Here is a 17975-nt window from a genome sequence, read left to right as displayed (position 1 = left end):
CAGCTACAGTATCGGATCAGACAGTACACTATAGATACCATGAGGAACAGTTACACTCATTCTCTACAATAGGAGAGAATAATTGTATAAACGTGTTAAATCATCTAAACCAACAACATGTATGTTAAACCGTATCAGAGTTGTGAAGTAGTGGATTACATGTAATCTGGACATGAACATAATCAGATCCCAAAACTCAAGTACTTGTAATTAAAGTAAACTACTTTTTAAAATACTCATAATCAGACTACAGTTACTTTTTTATGGATAACACTGGATGATGAGTAATTTCTTACTGCTAAATTCTTAACAAACAGAGGTGTTAATTATAGGACCTAAAAACTTTGCATGTAATAACCTAGAAAGCTGTCTAGGACTTGCTGGCTACTCTGTAAATTTTCCGTCATCAGTTAGGAACTTAGGTGTGCCATTTGATAGCAATCTTTCTTTAGAAACCCATGTTTCTAGCATTGGTAAAACTGCATTTTTCTATCTCAAACATATATTTAAATTACGGCCTATGCTCTCAATGACAATACAGAAATGTTAATCCATGCATTTATGACCTCGAGGTTAGATGATTGTAATGTTTTATTGGATTGGTTGTTCTGCATGTGTAACCCAGGTTACAAGAGCCAGCACCTGTGAATAGAGAAAAATATATATTACCACATATGTAAATAAAATAAGACTATTTTATTAATATCATCCCATTATTTTATTCATATTCATATTATATATCGAATTCTCAACTTATACTAAGTGAAATAATTAATAACAGAAAATGTCTAGGAAAATAAGTAAAATTAGAAACTGGCCGTTTAAGAGTAACCCCTCCCTCAAGGTTGACGTCAAAAAGAGAACAAACAGAAGAAGGGAGAGAACGGTGAGAAGCGGAGACATGGCGATTTAGCAAAAACAGCTTTTGAACAGAGATTTAAAGTGTTTTAAGTTAAGTTGATCTGTAAGAGAAGTGTTTTGAAATATGAGAACAGTGTTCGCTCGTTAGCAGTAAAGTGGTGCTTACATTAGACGATCGCGATTGCACTGGATCTGAAGAAAATAGGAAACAGAAAAAAGTTAATTCACTCGAGAGAAACCAAAAGAGAGATTTTTATTTTTCCATCCGGGATTGTTCTGTTTACTCACTATTTTCTTGGTAAGTGAATTACATGTATATGTATTTGTCTGTCCTTTATATAAATTAGTTAGTGTAGTGTTTCACTACAAAACAAACGTCTAAATTATGCTTTATCTCTGTTCAATGTTTTAGAAGAAAAATATATGTGTATATATGTTGATTTGTGGTCAAATGGTTATTTTATGTCAATAATATGTGCTGAAAGTGTGATGCTAAGCACAGGGAGTTATGCTAACCATGCGGTCTTAGTTAATGGCTAACGCATTGATTTATATGGGTTGAGTAAGTTGAGCAAATCATTTGTTGTATTTTAATGAGAAATGTGTTTAAAGGAAAAGAGATGTGTATATTGTGAGTGCAATTGTACATTTTTTCAGTGTGTTACTGAAATATGCTTTTGATATTGAGAGCTCTGATATTAATTGTAATTTTCTGCCTTGTTTTGCAAGGTTGGGTTTTTTTTTTGTTGGTTTCTTTTCTTTTCTTTCTCTCTTCTTTGTTTATTGATGTTCCTGAGAGCAATGCTGATTCTGGATCTGGAGTTTTGTTGACGTTTGGGAGAATTGTTTCTGCTGTCCATTGAGAGAGAGAGAGACACAGGGTTGCAGAAACTGGCGAGCCATCCCATTTCATAGAATCTGGAAGTTGTTCATCACACTGGTAGGAAATATTGTGTAAACCTGTTTTTTACTTTTTGGACACATTTTTTGCTAAGCATCGAAACTCTTTTCACTCAAGGATCTGAGTATTTTTGTTTCCACGTTGGACATTTATTTCAAAGGACTAAGCATTTGCTTTGGACTGATACCTTTTCATCTGGTTATTTACCTGTGCATTTTTGTTGTTTACTTTCTGTTGAGTTTTCTGAAAGAGTGTAAAACATTGTTGGTTATTTTAAGAGTGAAACTTTGAATTTACATTTTCAAGAGTGTGAAGTTGTATCAAACCAAAGAGTTATATATATATTATATCATAATCTCATTAAACTATAGATAAATAAGTATAAAATAAATATAAATATATAATTAATATAATCAAATAATAGATAAACATATTAAGAGGTATTTAGGAGCTCTACATAAAGTGAGAGTTAAAGTGACTACTGTAAGTAGTTATTTCCATTAATTGGAAAGTGTTTGGTTCACTTGAGATTTACCATTGTCTATTCAAATTGTTATTCTTTTGCTTTTTCAAACAATCAAAATCTACATAAATACTTACCTTTTCCAGAAGTTGTTGTTGTGTTCTTTCTCCTGCTGCAATCCTGACTCCTGAGCGAACGTAGTCTTCTGATCCGGCCCCACACACACATAGAAGTAGCTGTGAAACCAAATTATTTCCTTCCGTGCATTCTTCGCGGGTGTTACAGGGGAAAACTTGGCGAGCCAGCCAGGAGTCTTGGTTGCAACAAGAGTCTGTGAAAGAACCAGAGAAAAATAAACCTGTGAGCCTCAGAAACTTAATCTTTAAAAGCAAAAGATGGAGATAGTGAAACAGGAAAACGTTAATGTAGAGAACGCACTTTTGATTGAAGGCCTTACGTTAACTGAAGTTGACAATGAAATAGAAAAATATTTGCAAAGATTTGGCTCAATTAGCAAAAATCTCATAATTGACGACCCAGAGTCTGAGTTCCATAGAAATGCTATTGTTGAATACAGCCACAACTCAGCGATCCAGAAGTTACTTCCCCTTCTGCCCTTGACTCTAGGCAGTCTTTCTGACCCAGCTGTCACTTTCCGTGTCCGTACCCTTCCTCCTGCATACACTAAGCCCACTAGTCGCACCGCCACAGAAGGGTATCTTGAAGAATTAAGAGCCATTGCCAAAGAAAGTGGGAGGCCTTTTCAGAGTGTCCTACAGGAAGAATTGGAGAAAATCGCAGATACTCATTCTGTCAACCCTCCTCCTGCAACAGATGCTCAAGATATTGAGAATAAAAACCCAACCAAGAGTGAGATTACCTTTGTGTCCCCACCTGTTTCGAGAGTCACTACGGAGGATGTTAGTGTACCCACCAGTCTCACATTTCCTGTAAATATCATAGACCCACCCGGTGTCCAGAGGATGGTCGTTGAGCACATAGTGAAAAGCGACAATACTTCACAGCAGACTTTGATTCGTCTGAGGGCCTTCTCTGGGAAGTCCCCACGTCCCCCAAATGAGCCGGATTTCGACACTTGGCGTGCGAGTGTCGACTTCTTGTTGAATGACCCTTCCATTTATGACTTGCATAGAACCCGGAAAATTCTGGATAGTCTCTTACCTCCAGCAGCTGATGTTGTGAAGCATGTGCACCCTCCAGCCTTACCTGCTGCTTATCTTGAGATCTTGGAGTCTGTGTATGGTTCTGTAGAGGATGGTGATGAGCTGCTGGCTAAATTCATGAGTACCTGTCAGAATCAGAGTGAAAAGCCATCAGGTTACTTGCACAGGCTGCAGGTCATTTTGAGTACGACGATCAGACGAAACGGAATAATGGAAACAGAGCGGGATCGCTACTTGCTGAAACAGTTCTGCAGAGGGTGTTGGGACAATAGCCTCATCGCAGATCTCCAGCTTGAAAAAAGAGAAGCGCATCCACCTGCTTTTGCCGAGTTGGCAGTGCTTATACGTACTCAAGAAGATAAACAAGCTTCGAAGGAGGAACGTATGAAGAAACATCTTGGACTGTCAAAACCTTCAGCTGGTTTTCCAAAGCTTCGAGTACCTTCCAATCAGATGTTGGCTTGCCCTTGTGATATACCACATTCTGAGAATTCTGAAATGAGTCTGTTAAGGAAGCAAGTAGTGGAAATTCAGGCTCAAGTCACAGCCCTGAAACAGCCACCAGATCAGAAGAACAAGAAAGGTTTCTCTGAGAAGGTTGAGCTAACTGCTCTGAAGGGGATGGTGGAGGAGTTAAGCACCCAGGTTGCGGCAGTGAAGGAGTCAGTAGCCCAAAGTTCAAAATCAAGCGATTTGGAGGAATCAGAGATTCGTAAGCTGCGAAGTCAAGTGGCTGAACTGCAAGCTCAGAGTGCTATTCGTCAGACACCTCAAGCATTCTATATGCAGAGACCGCTTGATACAGTGAGGAACAATGACCCCAGGAAAAGCTCATTGAGGACTGATAGGCCTCGTGCTTGGTATTGTTTTTCCTGTGGAGAAGATGGACACCTGGCAGTTAATTGCGAAAATGCAGCGAACCCCGCTAAGGTGACGGAGAAAAGGGCTAAGCTGAGAGAGCAGCAGCGTGCTTGGGACTCTCAGTATGGAAGGCCTACTCAGCCTTTAAACTAAAGAAGGTCTTTGTAGGAGGGCATACGAAGACCATACATTCAGACTATCGCCCTGAATGTTTTGAACAGAACATTGATACAGATAGACATAACACACCGCCGTCAAACTGCTTGCCCAAAGGGTTAGTAGGAGTGAAGTGTACGGCAGAAGTTATGATTGGAGACAAAAAAGTGAACTGTCTGCTAGATACAGGCTCACAAGTGACTACGGTCCCTCAATCATTTTATGAGAATAATCTGACAGACTCTCCCTTGAAACCACTGGGTAACCTGTTAGAAGTTGAAGGGGCTAACGGTCAGGCTGTACCATACTTAGGATACATTGAGTTAACCCTAAAGTTTCCTGCAACGTTCATTGGGGTGGAAGTTGAAATTCCTACTTTGGCGTTGGTGGTGCCAGACTTGACGAGTTCCCCACAGATCCTAGTTGGAACTAACTCCCTTGATGTGTTGTATAGCAAGAGTGCCAAAGAGAGTTCAGTGAAGCTTCAGTCCAGTCTTTGTGGATATCAGGCAGTACTTAGAGTGTTGGAGGCCAGGTGGATTCGAGCTACCAGCGAGAACCTTGGGTGTGTAAAAGTGAAAGGGACCTCTGTGGAAGTTATACCTGCAAAACGTACAGTAGTTTTGGATGGTGCAGTTCATCTGAATGGGCCCTACATGAAAGGATGGGTGGCCCTTGAACCACCATCTATTCCTTTGCCGAATGGAATCTTGATTGCAAGCTGTCTGCACTCTCTACCCCATAAGCATCCAACTAAGTTATCAGTCCTGCTGAGGAATGAGACACAAACTGACATACGACTTACTCCTAAAACTGTGTTAGCGGAAATCCATGCAGTCCAGAGGATCATGGGCCAGCATCAAGGTTTAAGCAAGGAACCAGTGGAGAGAGAACGTAACACTGGCAACCTCACCTTTTATTTTGGAGACTCCCCTTTATCTGCAGAATGGAAGGAGAGGATCTCAAAGTTTCTGAGTTCTAGGCCTGAAGTCTTCTCGCAGCATGACCTTGATTATGGTCACACGACAAAAGTGAAACATCAAATAAAACTAAGCAATGAGACACCGTTCAAGCATAGGGCTAGACCTATTCACCCTCAGGACGTCGATGCTGTGAGAGCTCACCTCCAAGAGTTATTGTCAGCTGGAATCATACGCGAGTCCGAATCCTCATTTGCCTCGCCCATTGTTGTGGTTCGTAAGAAAAATGGTGGAGTAAGATTGTGCATCGATTTTAGGAAGCTTAATTTGCAGACAATTAAGGATGCTTATGCGCTTCCAAACTTGGAGGAAGTCTTTTCCACGTTGACTGGGTCGAAGTGGTTCTCCGTGCTTGACCTAAAATCGGGATTCTACCAGATCGAAATGGAAGAAACAGACAAGTGTAAGACAGCGTTCGTTTGCCCATTTGGATTCTGGGAATTCAATCGAATGCCACAAGGAATATCCAATGCACCGAGCACGTTTCAAAGATTGATGGAGCGTTGCATGGGAGACCTAAATCGAAAAGAGGTGTTGGTGTTTATCGACGATCTCATTGTGTTCTCAGAAACTCTGGAAGAGCACGAAGCAAGGTTGTTACGTGTCTTTAATCATCTGAAGGAGTATGGATTAAAGCTATCTCCTGAGAAATGCCATTTCTTCCAGACATCTGTAAAATATCTGGGCCATATTGTCTCTCAGAGTGGAGTGGAGACAGATCCCTCGAAAACTGAAGCTCTGAAGACTTGGCCGAGGCCAACGAATCTAAAAGAGTTAAAGTCCTTCCTAGGGTTTGCCGGGTATTACAGAAGATTCGTCCGGGATTTCTCTAAGATAGTGAAGCCTCTTACAGATCTCACGGCTGGATACCCTCCACTCCAAAAGAGTAGGAGTAAGAGGTTGAAAGATGGATATTTCAATCCCAAAGAGGAGTTTCATGAGCGATGGACTCCAGAGTGTCAAATTGCCTTTGATTCCATCATTGACAAGCTTACGTCTGCGCCTGTACTTGGTTTCGCTAACCCCAAGCTCCCCTATGTGCTACACACAGATGCCAGCACCACAGGGCTGGGCGCAGCTTTATATCAGGAGCAAGAAGGGCAGAAGAGAGTTATAGCTTTTGCCAGCAGAGGACTGACGAAAGGAGAGAGCCGATACCCTGCACATAAATTAGAGTTCCTGGCGCTGAAATGGGCAGTTACCTCCAAATTCAGTGATTATCTTTACGGAGCGGAGTTCACTGTTGTCACGGATAGTAATCCTCTGACATACATCCTTACCTCGGCAAAGCTTGATGCCATTAGTTACCGTTGGTTGTCCAGCTTATCAACCTATAACTTCAAGCTGCAGTACAGAGCTGGCAGCCAAAATCAGGATGCCGATGGGCTCTCTCGCCGACCACATGGTGAACTTCTTGATGACTGGGTCTCACGGAAAGAAAGAGAAAGAATCAAACAGTTCGCTCTGCACCATTTCATGGAGCAAGAAGCTGAGCCATCTGTTGTTCTTGCAGACACCATAAAAGCGATATGTGACAGACATCAAGTGGTTGGATCAGCTGAGAATTCAAGCCCTTCTGATATTTCACTTACTTTGATCGAATCCCTCACTTGCCATGAAGATGCTTTGCCCAAAGAGTTCCAGCAGGAGGATGAGCATGGTCTTCCAGATCTCCCTCAGCTGTCTCCATTGTCTTTAGCAGACCTGCAGAGAAAAGATTCAGAGATAAAAGCTGTCATAGAAGGATTGGAGAGTGGTAAGAAGCCCAGTAATCTTGGGAATCAGTCGTCTACTTTGCGGTTGTGGTTCAAGGAATGGAATCGACTTGAGTTAAGGAATGGGATATTGTACAGAAAGAAACAAGATCACGGGGTTCCCTTGTATCAGTTGGCGCTTCCCATTTTTCTTAGAAGTACAGTGTTGAGAAGTCTCCACGATGATATGGGTCATCTGGGAACTGACAGAACTTTAGATCTTGTCAGATCAAGATTCTTTTGGCCAAGGATGTCTCAAGCAGTGGAGAAAAAGATCAGGACATGTGAACGTTGCGTTCGTAGAAAGACCGCACCGGAAAGAGCAGCACCCTTGGTGAGCATAAAAACTAGCATGCCACTGGAGCTGGTGTGCATAGACTTTCTGTCTTTGGAACCAGATCGGAGTAATACCAAGAACATCCTGGTTATTACAGATCACTTCACCAAGTATGCAGTTGCGATACCAACCAGGAACCAAACTGCTCAGACTGTTGCCAAAAGTCTATGGGACAATTACTTTGTACACTATGGGTTCCCAGAAAAATTGCATAGCGACCAGGGGGCAGACTTTGAGTCAAAAATGATAAAAGAACTGTGTAAGATTGCCGGAATACGTAAAGTCCGAACCACCCCTTACCATCCAAGAGGGAACCCTGTGGAGCGATTTAATCGCACACTTCTCCAAATGTTGGGAACACTGGAGAATGAGAAGAAATCTCAGTGGAAGGAATTCGTAAAGCCCCTGGTACATGCTTATAATTGTACCCGGAACGACACTACGGGATACACACCTTACGAACTTATGTTCGGACGGCAACCCAGGTTGCCAGTTGATTTGGCTTTTGGATTACCGGTGGATGCCCCTACAAAGTCACATTCCCAATATGTGCAAGATTTGAAAGCAAGATTGCGAGAAAGTTATGACATAGCTACTAAGAATGCTGAGAAAGTGGCTGGACGTAACAAAAGGAGATTCGACAAAAGAGTGGTCGCTTCTAATCTGGAAGAAGGAGACAGAGTTCTTGTGAAGAATGTGAGACTAAGGGGTAAACACAAATTGGCTGACAAATGGGAGCAAGGAGTTTATGTAGTTGTCAAAAGGATTCGTGATTTACCGGTTTACGCTGTCCAGCCAAAAGGAAAGACAGGCTCTCTAAGGACTTTGCATCGAGACCTGTTATTACCCTGTGGGTTTTTGCAGCCAAGCAGTCCTGATATACAATCTAAGGGAAAGGTTACTAGGAAACCTAAGACCAGGAGTTCTTCTAATGATGTAGAGGTGCTGGGATCAGAATCTGTCGCCGAAAGCCAAGAGTCTGAGGATGAACAAATCCTATGTAGTGTTCCAGGGAGATCCTTAGAATCTGACATTGAGATTGTTACAAGTTACTTACCTCGTGTTCTGGAAGGAACATCTGGCTTACCTGTACCTGAGCCTGTGAGGAAGAGCTTACCTGCCCTGGAATCCGAAGAGGATTTTTCAGTGGAACCTGTGGACGAATACTTACCTGAAGAGCAACCTGTGGAGGAAAATGCAGGAAGTACTGAGTTACTGAGTGAGGAGAAAAGCAGTGAGGCAAATGAAAACCGTCATGTTGCAGTTTCACAGAAAGAACAGACCGAAAATGCTGATCTTGAGGATATTATTCCCAGACGCTCACAGAGAGAGCGACACCCCCCTAAAAAGTTTGAATACCCCACATTAGGAAATCCACTCACCACAGTGTTTCAGTCTTTATTGCAAGGCTTAAGTAAGGCAGTCGAGTGCTCCTTTGAAGAGTCTGTGGTTCCCCCTATCATCGATGTGTAAATGCACAGGGACGTGCATATATTCCGTGAGGGAGGATGTAACCCAGGTTACAAGAGCCAGCACCTGTGAATAGAGAAAAATATATATTACCACATATGTAAATAAAATAAGACTATTTTATTAATATCATCCCATTATTTTATTCATATTCATATTATATATCGAATTCTCAACTTATACTAAGTGAAATAATTAATAACAGAAAATGTCTAGGAAAATAAGTAAAATTAAAGCTGCAAGCAGCATTTTACGGGGTTCAAGCATTTAAGGCCTCTGAGGTGGTTTCGGCTAACCTTGGATGCATGGATGACAGTTAAACACATCCATAATGAAGAATAGGCTGGCAGACAGACACAAACACTGAAATTAAATTATTAAACTAGTTTTTAACAGTTTAGATGTCATTTTCAGGTTAAACTGTAATCACAATGTGGCAAAATTGTAAAAACTGATATATCTGTATGGACAAAAATTACTGGTTTATAGTTGTCCAAATGCAACTGTTCAACATGTTTTTGATAATTATTGACCTTCAGATTCTAGAGAATTGTACTTCAGTGGTTTTATTGATTTTCAGCTTATACCCTATCACTAGTTTGCCAAAGTAACTTTTTGCAATAATCTTGAATATTTAATTAACAGCTTTATTGACAACATTGGTCCCAGAGGCAAAGTTGTTCAGAATGAGGAGATCTATCATATGATATGAAGATCTAGTGTTTTTGAGTGAAAATATGAGCATTTTCAATCAATTTGAGGCCATTTACCATATACATCTTGTGTTTTGAGACCTTTTCTACTGTTATAGCGCCACCTATGGTCCGATCTCCATGAAACTTTGCATGCTTGTTAAGAGTCACCTGTTACATGATTTCACCAATTTTCATAAAGTTTTGAGTTTTCATTTAGGTTTTATATGCTTTTGGGTATTTTGGTCACGCCCCTTTTCTAATTTAGCCAGTTATAGCTAACCAAAGGACAAAATTCAACATTTTTTTGATAATTATTGATCTAGAGAGTCCAGAGAAAATTACTGCAGTGGTTTGGTTTCGATCGGGTAAAAAACCTGGAACTAGTTCGCAAAAGTACGTTTTTAACATATTTGTGAATAACAATTGAACGATTTGATTGACATCTTTGCTCCTTGAGGCAAAGTTGTTCACAAAGAGGAGATCTATCATATGATATGAAGATCTAGTGTTTGTGTGAATGTATGAACATGTTCTACAAATTGTGATCATTTTCTATTGAAAATGTGTGTTTTTGAGGCTTTTTCAACTGTTATAGCGCCACCTATGGTCCGATCTCCATGAAACATTGCATGCTTGTTAAGAGTCACCTGGTACATGTTTTCACCAAGTTTCATAAAGTTTTGAGTTTTCTTTTAGGCTTTATAGGCTTTGGGGTATGTTTGGCCACACCCCTTTTCTTAATTACCCCTTTAACGCTAACCAAAGTACAAAATGCAACATTTTTTTGATAATTATTGATCTAGAGAGTCCACAGATTATTTCTGCAGTGGTTTGGTTTCGATGGGACAAAAAACCTAGGACTAGTTCGCAAAAGTAGGTTTTTAACATATTTGTGAATAATTAATGAACGATTTGATTGACAGCAATGGTTCTTGAGGCAAAGTTGTGCATTATGAGGAGATCTATCAAATGATATGCATATTGTGTTGATATGTGAAACACCATGTGATTACAGAGCCATAAAACTCGTTAGCGCCAACTAGTGTCCGATTTCTTTCAAAATTCTTACAGACCTTAAGGTTCATGAGTCGAACGTACCCAGCGAGTTTCGTTCCGATCAACCTCCGTTAACCCTTTCAAATATGTGCTTAAAATTGTTTGGCCAATGGCGGCCATGTTTTTTGAGATATGCAAATGTCCTCATAGGTACTTGTGCCCCTTCAGACCAAGACACTGCATACCAATTTTCAAGTCGATCGAGCCAACGGTTGCCTAGTTATAGCCATTTATGTGTTTTTTTCTTTTTATAGCGCCCCCAAGTGGCAGAGGTGTGCAATTTTTTTTTATTTGACCAAAGTTTTAGCTCCTACAAATGTTCAGCGAGTTTGGTTAAGATATCTCATTTCATTCATGAGTTATAGCCTGTTGCGTAAAATTGGTCCTCGACTTTCGAACATTTTGGCATCCCATTACGACAGTGAGTCGAAATTTCTACTTTTTTTTGATAATTATTGATATTCACTGGACAGAGAACATTTCTGCAGTGGTTTGGTTCAGATTGGGCGAAAAACCTAGGACTAGTTCGCAAAAGTAGGTTTTGGACATACGTCAAATTTGCGAAAAAACGAGGCCTCCTAGACCCAAAATCAGAGTGACCGTTTTTAATTTCGCATGACCCACGGATTCCAGAAATGTTAAATTTTTGGCTCTATCACAAGCGGTTTAGGAGCTATTAGCAAAAACGCATTTTTGATCGCTGTAGCGCCCCCCACTGGCCGATTGGGCCGGATCTTTGCGCCTGAGTAGCGAGCAAGACTACTACCTTTTGACCAAGTTTCAGCTCTCTAGGCCTTACGGTTTAGGCTGCCCGTTCAGTTTTAAGGCGGAAAAATAATAATAATAATAATAAAAATCCTAACAATTACAATAGGGTTTCAGCACTGCGTGCTTGAACCCCTAATTAGAAACTGGCCGTTTAAGAGTAACCCCTCCCTCAAGGTTGACGTCAAAAAGAGAACAAACAGAAGAAGGGAGAGAACGGTGAGAAGCGGAGACATGGCGATTTAGCAAAAACAGCTTTTGAACAGAGATTTAAAGTGTTTTAAGTTAAGTTGATCTGTAAGAGAAGTGTTTTGAAATATGAGAACAGTGTTCGCTCGTTAGCAGTAAAGTGGTGCTTACATTAGACGATCGCGATTGCACTGGATCTGAAGAAAATAGGAAACAGAAAAAAGTTAATTCACTCGAGAGAAACCAAAAGAGAGATTTTTATTTTTCCATCCGGGATTGTTCTGTTTACTCACTATTTTCTTGGTAAGTGAATTACATGTATATGTATTTGTCTGTCCTTTATATAAATTAGTTAGTGTAGTGTTTCACTACAAAACAAACGTCTAAATTATGCTTTATTTCTGTTCAATGTTTTAGAAGAAAAATATATGTGTATATATGTTGATTTGTGGTCAAATGGTTATTTTATGTCAATAATATGTGCTGAAAGTGTGATGCTAAGCACAGGGAGTTATGCTAACCATGCGGTCTTAGTTAATGGCTAACGCATTGATTTATATGGGTTGAGTAAGTTGAGCAAATCATTTGTTGTATTTTAATGAGAAATGTGTTTAAAGGAAAAGAGATGTGTATATTGTGAGTGCAATTGTACATTTTTTCAGTGTGTTACTGAAATATGCTTTTGATATTGAGAGCTCTGATATTAATTGTAATTTTCTGCCTTGTTTTGCAAGGTTGGGTTTTTTTTTTGTTGGTTTCTTTTCTTTTCTTTCTCTCTTCTTTGTTTATTGATGTTCCTGAGAGCAATGCTGATTCTGGATCTGGAGTTTTGTTGACGTTTGGGAGAATTGTTTCTGCTGTCCATCGAGAGAGAGAGAGACACAGGGTTGCAGAAACTGGCGAGCCATCCCATTTCATAGAATCTGGAAGTTGTTCATCACACTGGTAGGAAATATTGTGTAAACCTGTTTTTTACTTTTTGGACACATTTTTTGCTAAGCATCGAAACTCTTTTCACTCAAGGATCTGAGTATTTTTGTTTCCACGTTGGACATTTATTTCAAAGGACTAAGCATTTGCTTTGGACTGATACCTTTTCATCTGGTTATTTACCTGTGCATTTTTGTTGTTTACTTTCTGTTGAGTTTTCTGAAAGAGTGTAAAACATTGTTGGTTATTTTAAGAGTGAAACTTTGAATTTACATTTTCAAGAGTGTGAAGTTGTATCAAACCAAAGAGTTATATATATATTATATCATAATCTCATTAAACTATAGATAAATAAGTATAAAATAAATATAAATATATAATTAATATAATCAAATAATAGATAAACATATTAAGAGGTATTTAGGAGCTCTACATAAAGTGAGAGTTAAAGTGACTACTGTAAGTAGTTATTTCCATTAATTGGAAAGTGTTTGGTTCACTTGAGATTTACCATTGTCTATTCAAATTGTTATTCTTTTGCTTTTTCAAACAATCAAAATCTACATAAATACTTACCTTTTCCAGAAGTTGTTGTTGTGTTCTTTCTCCTGGTGCAATCCTGACTCCTGAGCGAACGTAGTCTTCTGATCCGGCCCCACACACACATAGAAGTAGCTGTGAAACCAAATTATTTCCTTCCGTGCATTCTTCGCGGGTGTTACACATGGTTGGTAAACAAACTCCATGTAGTCCAAAATGCAGCAGCTAGAGTTCTTACTAGAACCAGGGAGTATGACCATATTAGCCCTGTTCTGTGTACACTGCACTGGCTCCCTATTAAACATTGTATAGATTTTAAAATCTTGCTTATTACTTATAAAGCCCGAGTGCTTTAGCACCTCAGTACTTGAATGAGCTCTTGTTACATTGTAATCCCCCACGTCCGCTGCACTCTCAAATCTCAAATATTTTGAAAATACCTAGAATATCAAAATCAGCGGCGGGTGACAGATACTTTTTTTTTTTTTTTATATGGCACCTAAACTCTGGAATAACCTACCTAACATTGTTTGGGAGGCAGATACACTCTTGCAGTATAAATCTAGATCAAAGACCCATCTCTTTAAACTGGCTTACACATAACACTAATATGCTTCCTAATATCCAAATGAGTCAAAGGATTTTTAGGCTGCATTAATTAGGTAAACCGGAACCGGGAACACTTCCCATAAAACCCAATGTACTTGCTACATCATTAGAAGAATGGCATCTACGCTAATATTAGTCTGTTTCTCTCTTTTTCCAAGGTCACTGTAGCCACCAGATACAGTCTATATCCAAGACAGAGAGTCATTGCAGCCACCCGGATCCAGTACGTATCTAGACCAGATGGTTGATCAGCACCTAGAAAGGACCTCTACAGCCCTGAAAGACAGCGGAGACCAGGACAACTAGAGGCCCAGATACAGATCCCCTGTAATCAGAATCAGAATCAGAATCAGAATGAGCTTTATTGCCAGGTATGTACACATACGAGGAATTTGTTTTCGTGACAGAAGCTCCGCAGTACAACAGAATGACAGCGACAGAACATAAAACACATAATAAAAGAATAAAAAATACAAATAAGTAGAGAGTGAATAACAATATACAAATGACAATTGTAGGCAAGTATATTACAAAATGAAGTTATGTATGTACATATATATTGTGTGCAAAATTTAAGTGTATACTAAGTATGTGTGTTAGATAAATAAAGTGTGTGTGTATATAAATATAAAGTGTAGTGTGTCCGCCGTTATTATAAGCTGTTCATAAGATGGATTGGTAAAGACCTTGTCTCAGATGACCACCAGGACAAGACTACAGGAAACAGATGATTCTTCTGCCAATCTGACTTTGCTGCCACCTGGAATTGAACTGCTGGTTTTGTCTGGTCAGACTTCATCCCTTTAACAGTCACACTAAGAAATACATTTGAAAATATGTACAGTCATGCCCACAAATATTGGCACCCTTGGCAAATATGATCAAATAAGGCTGTGAAAATCAATCTGCATTGTTAATCCTTTTGATGTTTTATTTGAAAAATTCACAAAAATGTATCCTTTCATTGGATAATAAGAATTTAAAATGGGGGGAAATATCATTATGAAATAAATGTTTTTCTCTAATACACATTGGCCACAATTAAGTTGTGGTGTTTATTGAATTATTTTTTAAACCTCCATTTGCCAGTTTAACAGCTCAAAACTGTGTCCTATAATGCCTGATGAGGTTAGAGAACACCTGACAAGAGATCAGAGACCATTCCTTCATCCAGAATCACTCCAGACCCTTCAGATTCCCAGCTTCTCCTCCTCAGTTCACTCCTCTCATTTTCTGTAGGGTTCAGGTCAGAGGAGTGGAATGGCTATAGCAGAAGCTTGGTTTTGAGCTCAGTGACCCATTTCGGTGTTGTTTTTGAGGTTTGTGTTTGGATTATTGTATGGTTGAATGATCCAAACATGGCCCATTATAAGATTTCTAACAGAGTCAGTCACTTTCACAGATTTTTTTTCTGTTGGTATTTAATAGAATCCATGATGCCATGTGTCTAAACAAGATGTCCAGGACCTCCAGCAGAAATATAGGCCCACAACATCAAAAATACAGCTGTATATTTCATTGTACACATGGGGTACTTTTAATCCCTGTTTTCACCGAACCCATCTTGAGTGTTTATTGCTAAAAAGCTCATTGTTAGTTTCATCTGATCATAGAAGCCAGTCCCATTTGAAGTTCCAGTCGTGTCTGATAACTGAATATGCTTTAGTTTGTTTTTGGATGAGCTAGGAGAATTTTTCTTGAAACCCTCTCAAACAACATGTGTTGATGTAGGTTCTGTTTGACTATATTTTTAAAGGTTTTCTGAACCAGAAACTCAACTATTTTCTGCAATTCTCCAGCTGTGATCCTTGGAGAGTCTTTAGCCACTCAAACTGACCTCCTCACCATGCATTAGGACGATATAGACACACAACCTCTTCCAGGCAGTTTTCTAACATTTTCTGTTGATTAGAAATTCTTAATTATTGTCCTGATGATGGAAATGGGAATTGCCACTGCTCTAGCTCTTTTCTTAAAGCCACTTCACCAATTTGTGAAGCTCAATCATCTTTTTCTGCACATCAGAAATATATTCTTTGGTTTTTCTGATTGTGATCAGAAAATGATTAAGGGCATTTGGGCTTTGTTTTCCCTCCACTTTATATTTCTGTGAAACAGGAAGCAATGGCTGGATAATTTCATGTTTATAATCATGCTGGAGTGCTCAAAATTGTGAATATGAGTGGGAATATACTTCAGAGATATTTTACTCATAAAAATTTCTAGGGGTGCCAATAATTGTGTCCAACGAGTATTTGAGAAAAACATTAAAGTTTGAAGATGAAAATTCGAAGCTTCCTATCACTGTTTATAAGTCCTGTACATTAGGTTAAAATCCATCCAAGGTTAAAAAACATTGTCATTTTGTCAAAATATCATTTTAAAATTACCTCAATTCTCAGAGATCCCCAAATGGTTCGCGCGAAGCTGTTCAAAAGATTCAGTTTCCTTAAACCCCACCTTTCGGTAGCATACTTTGTTCTGATTGGTCAACTAACATAAGCAGTTTGGATTGGTTGTTCGCACACACCTCCACGGTAAACTATGCGTTAGCATCTGTTTGGGGTGAATTATGTCTTATTCCTTTCACCGCGAAGCAAACAGTAAAATAAAAAACTTGAACAGTCTCGCTGCTTTTTCTTCTTTGTGGGTGTATTCAAGCCGCGTGCTTCAGTTTGAATCTGAATAGCGCGTTCAGCACGGGGGCGTGGTCACATTAGAAGGGAGACATGAAAAACAGACATTGCGTTGTTTTCATATGGATTACTTTATCACAGAATATCTGTTTTCGGCAGCACTTGTTTAGTTTTAAAGTAGACATGTCACGCTGTCTATAGATATCTCTCTCATGTCTCTTCATTGAGTATTCACGGAGTTACACTTCATTTTAATGACGTGTTTGTGTGTGACGATCAGCGCAGACAGGCTGCAGACAGCACACATACTGATAAGACGCTCGGGAGAAAACAGACACATAACTTCATAATCATACTTCGCGTTGTGATTCGGACATGCTCGTTGTTCTAAATAAAGTTGGTAATGAACCATCTTTTATGGCCAAACGCTTTGAAAATCCCGCTGTACTCACCGAGATTAGAAAAGCAGTCATCAGTGAAATGTTGTGAACACAACAAAAGGGATTTGTTGTACTGCTCTGGTATTGTGGTGAAAATTAATTTTAGCCATTGGTTCTTCTGATCTTCATTCTTTGGCAGTGAAAATAAAATAAACTTTTTGATTTCCCATCTGTGTGGCTCTTTAATTTCATAATGATATTTCCCCTCCGTTTTAAATTCTTATTATCCAATGAAAGGATACATTCTTGTGAATTTTTTAAATAAAAAATCAAAAGGATTAACAATGCAGATGAATTTTCACAGCCTTTTTTTATCATATTTGCCAAGGGTGCCAATATTTGTGGGCATGACTGTATGTGTGTATATATATATATATTTCTTTGTATAAAAACATTACAGACAGTAGAGTATGATAACAATACCCACGATTATATATAAACCTGTTCCTATTATAACAGAAATCCACTATACAAAAAAGTATATGTAAAATTATACAATTATAATAAAATTCTATATGTAATAGAAATCAAATCAAAATAATAATACAAACAATAAACAAAATAATAATTAAATAAATTTACAAATGATAAATAATGGATCTACATAGTGACAATCTATATAAAATATAAGGTAAAAGGCAAATAATCAATGCAATATGAAATAAACAGAATAGAATAAATTATTGATATTATGTTATGTGATATGCAACAAACCATTGGTTTTTGTTCAGACAAAGGAACAACTTCATCTATGATCTTGCGCAGTGCTATTCCTAGTTATGATCGCATTGTGAGTATAGCTAAGTATAGCTTGCATTCAGTTCATTTTAGCCTAACTGGGCAAGTCACTCGAGTGGTCGAGCACATTTTCTAAGGTAAATACAGATATACATCTTATCACCATGTTTTTGCCATTTAACTAAATTCACTGTTAGGAGGTCTAGAACAAATTTTACATTTTTAATCTAAATTTTTGATGTGACTTGCAGTTAGTGTTTGTCAGAGTCCAGTCAGGTCCCCGTTGATCTTCCAGAGTCAAGTCAAATCCTCGGTGATCTTTCAGAGTCAAGTCAGGTCTACGTTGGTCTTCCAGAGTCAAGTCAGGTCCCCGCTGATCTTCCAGAGTCAAGTCAGGTCCCCGTTGATCT

Source organism: Carassius auratus, chromosome 13, assembly GCF_003368295.1.
Source record: "Carassius auratus strain Wakin chromosome 13, ASM336829v1, whole genome shotgun sequence".
NCBI lineage: Eukaryota > Metazoa > Chordata > Actinopteri > Cypriniformes > Cyprinidae > Carassius > Carassius auratus.
This window is presented reverse-complemented; position numbering follows the sequence as displayed.